General features: G+C 37.5%; 1 pseudogene; it reads right to left on the bottom strand.

Moving 5' to 3' along the window:
• Positions 1-2726: 2726 nt before the first annotated feature.
• Positions 2727-3020, bottom strand: LOC107523355 (large ribosomal subunit protein eL37-like; annotated as a pseudogene).
• Positions 3021-4298: the final 1278 nt, after the last annotated feature.

The raw sequence follows: 4298 nt of genomic DNA, 5'->3' as shown, positions 1-4298 counted from the left end.
GTAAAGAGAGAGAGAGAGAGAGAGAGAGAGAGAGAGATTTGTTAGAAGGTTAGGTACACAGTATTTATGGAAGAATCTAAGGTTCCCTGACTAGGACCCCAGGGGACCTCATACCCTTTCTTAATCATTCCCTTCTTCCTCCTCTCCAAAGGTAACAACCATATATGGTCTTTTTATATTATAGATTGGTTTGCCTCATTTAAAAATTACATAAAAGAGGGGCCAGGGGGTGGTACACCTGGTTGAGCAAATATGTTACAGTGCTCAAAGACCTAGGTTTCAGTCCCTGATCCTCACATGCAGGAGGAAAGCTTTGCAAGTGGCGAGGCAGTACTGCAGTATCTCTCTTTCTATCTCCCCTACCCTTCGGATTTCTGGCTGTCTCTATCCAATAAATAAAGATAATTAAAAAAAACTTAAAAAAGAACATCAAATTAAAAAAATTACATAAAAGAAATAATGTAGATCAGTTTTGAGTTTGTCCCTTTTGTTCACTATTTTATTAATACCATTTGTCTATGATTGAATGTATCTAGTTAATTTTTATTATTTATGAATAGTATTTCATTATTAGAATATACTATAGTTATTCACCCTATTATTCACATATACTTGATTAGTTTCTACTGGACTTTTATGACTATTGATATTATAAGTGTTGGTCTGCTTCTAAATTCTGCTTCTAAGACCCTTTCTGTTTCATTGGTTTAATCCCCACTGCTTAACACTGTATTCTATTTATATAACCACGGTTAACTAAGCACCGCCCTGCCTCCAGGGCATTGGTTTTTTTTTCTTTTTTTATTTAAGAAAGGATTAATTAACAAAACCATAGGGTACGAGGGGTACAACTCCACACAATTCCCACCACCCAATCTCCATATCCCACCCCCTCCCCTGATAGCTTTCCCATTCTCTATCCCTCTGGGAGCATGGACCCAGGGTCATTGTGGGTTGCAGCCAGGGCATTGGTTTAATCCTCACTGTTTTGCACGCTTTTTCCTTCTCTCCACCCCCTATCCTACGTACATCCTCTTCGGACCTGACTCTTCCGCCTCAGGATATATAAAGACAGGATTGTGATTAGAGATAACTTAGATTGTGCTGCATTCCACATGAATAAAGACTGAACTGCATACCACTCAGCCATGAGTCCCTGGTCATCTCTCTCTCCTGCCCGCGAAGCTAGCCTGGCATATAAGCATTGTTATAAATGTTTTAGAGTGAGTCATACACCCACCTAATTTTGCTTTTGTAACTCAGAGTACAATTGTTTGGTCATAGAGCATGTGTAGTGATTTTAATATAGTTCCATAATTTCTTTGATCTTCCTTCCTTCAGAAAGGGGAGACTAAATCCATGACCCTTATATATGATTAGAATTCAGTGATTCATTTCCAATGAACAAAATAGCAGAAATGAGTGTTGCTTCTAAGACTAAGATATAAAAAGCATAATAGCTTCTCCATGCTCAGTTCAATGGAAGCTAGTTGCTCTGTCATGACAATATGTAGGCAAGCCTATGGAGAGGTTCATATGGGGAGGAACTAGTACCTCCTGCCAATAGTCATGTGAATAAGATTATCTTGAAGGAAACTTTCTAGCTGTAGTCAAATCTTCAGAAGAGCCACTTTTTTTTTTTTCCTTAACATTGCACCAGAAAATGAACTTAGATCCTCCAGTATGTGTGACACCACTGAGTTGATGTCTATTCCCAGCTTTTACTGTGTATTTCAAGCAAGAAAGAAAGGGATAGAGAGGAGGCAGGTAGGAAGAGATACCAAAGTATCCCTTCGCATTGCATGGAGTTCCCTTGGTGTTGTCCATAGTGCTCTATGTGTTGCTTGCAAATGAACCCAGGGCCTCATGCTTGTGAGGAGTGTGCTTTGCTTTCAGAATCACCTCTCAGACTTCTGAGAGCTTTTAACTATAAATTCATGAGTGACCTAAGCCAAAAACATACAGCTAATTCCTGACCTACAGGAAGAATGAGAAGATGCTTATTGTTTTAAGTTACTAATACACTGTTGTTATCATATAGCAACAGATTACAAGGACAATGTGCATATAGTCAGCCTTAATAAGAGATGTCAAATCTTATGTTCAGAACAATAGAGTCAGAAAAGGAGTTCTGTGTGTCCCAAAGCATAATAAAGAATAGCATGAATTAGATAGTTTCCCTCCATTGAATTTATTTATATTTTGCATTTTTCTTTATGATTAATAGTGGGCTACAAGACTGTAAAATGACAGGATATAGTTCCACACCACACCCACAAACCACCAAAGTTCATTAGCCTTACCCTCCCATATCCCAAAGATAATAGGTAACCACCATAGTTCTCACATAATCTTAGAAACAACTTGTTTTCCTTTCTTCCATATGTCCCTCCCTTTCTCCTTTCTTTCTCTTTCTCTTTCTTTCTCTCTCTCTCTCTCTCTCTCACTCTTTTTTTTTTTTTTTTTGGTAAGTTCATGTATTCCAGTTCTCTGGATGCTACAAATGAATGACACCATCTGGTAGCTATCTTTCATATCTTATCTCATTAAGTGTAATCACCTCCAGTTCCATTCATTATGTCCCAAAGGACACACTATTGTCTTTTTCATTGGAGAGTAGTAGTCCATGGAGTATGTATATCCAACTCTTTCTCCTCCTCCTCTTCCTTCTCTTTCTTTTTCTATTTGTTTAAACCAAAACAGTTATTGTGCAACTTTTGGAATTCTCAAGATGAACCGGATGCTACAGCTGCTCCCCTCTTGGATTTGTTTGTCGTTCCTTCACAGAATCCATGCCTGAATTTGCAATATACAATTTTAAGGTGCCTCATTAGACTGGTCCCAGTGGTATTTCATCTCTTAGCCTTGGCACTCCAGTTATACTTTCTCTTGTGCTTGGCCAGGTAGCCACACTTGCCACAAGTGGACTTCTGCAGGTAGTAGGCCTTGGAACTGCAGCTGTGGCACAGCGTGTACATCTTGTTTTGCAGCTTTCCAAATAATGACATTCCCTTGGTCATCTCTGGTGGTAGGAACTGTGTGGAATTGTACCCTTGTTACCTTACAGTCTTGTTAATTATTATTAAATCACTAATAAAATGATATTTCAAGAAGAAAGACAGAGAGACAAGTAGAGAAAGACACCACATGGCAAGACCTTCAGTATGATGGTGGGTTGAGTGTATAATAAAGAAAACACCTATCCAAGTGAACTATCTTGTTGGCCCTCATCCTTCATTTTCATAGGACAGTTTTCCTATATGTTAGATTAATAGTTCATAGCTTTTTTTTCTATTTTCTTTTAACTCTTTGAATATATTGGCCTACTGCATTTTGACCTCCAAAGTTTCTGATAAATATGCTAACAGTCCTTTTTGAGTAGCCTTTATACATAACAAGACACATATCTTCTGTTAATCTCAAGGGTCTTCTTTGTCTTCAGTTTTCACATACTTTATTACATTCTATCTCAAAGTAAATCTCTCTTATCTTATTTGAAGTTCATTGAATAACTTAAATATATATATTGAACCTGGGACCTTGGAGTCTCAGGCATGAAAGTTTTTTGCATAAATACTATCTATCTCCCCAGCCCTATGTTCATGTATTTCATTAAATTTGTGAAGTTTTCAGTCATTACATCTCTGTATATTCTTTGCTTCTTTCTGTCTTCTTCTTCACTGACCCCTACAATGAGTAAGTTGGACCATTTGATAGTGTTCCTTGGATCCTTTAGAATCAGATATGTTTTTTATTTTATTTATTGTATAACTATTTTACAAGTACTGTTGTTACTTTAGGGGTATAATTTCACACACATCCACAATGTATGTTAACATATCTGTCCACTGCCAAAATGCTATTGTCCCTCCACAGTAAGGTACTGAGCCATCTCCCTGCTTACAGCTCTTTTCTGCTACTTACATATTTAAAGACAACTAATTTTTGACAAAGGACATAAAACATGAAATGGAGAAAGGGGAGCCTTCAACAAATTATGTTGTGAGAGTTGGGCTGAAACCCACAGAAGAATGAAATTGGACCTATCACCATGTACAAAAGTCATTTTCAAATAGATTAAGATATGGACATTAGACCAGAAGCTATCAACTATATAGAAGAAAATGTTGGTAGAACTTTTGTGATCTATGCTTCAGAAATGTTTTCAAAGACTTGAGTCCAACAGAAAAGAGAACAAGAATAAACCAGTTTGACTGCTTCAAATTGAAAAGCTACAGGGAAAAAGGGGTCACTACCAAAAAACAGAAAGTCAGGGGCCAGTCAGTGGCGACCTGGGT

Source organism: Erinaceus europaeus, chromosome 9 (assembly GCF_950295315.1).
Source record: "Erinaceus europaeus chromosome 9, mEriEur2.1, whole genome shotgun sequence".
NCBI lineage: Eukaryota > Metazoa > Chordata > Mammalia > Eulipotyphla > Erinaceidae > Erinaceus > Erinaceus europaeus.
The sequence above is the reverse complement of the archived record's forward strand: the minus strand, read 5'-3'. Positions and strand labels throughout refer to the sequence as shown.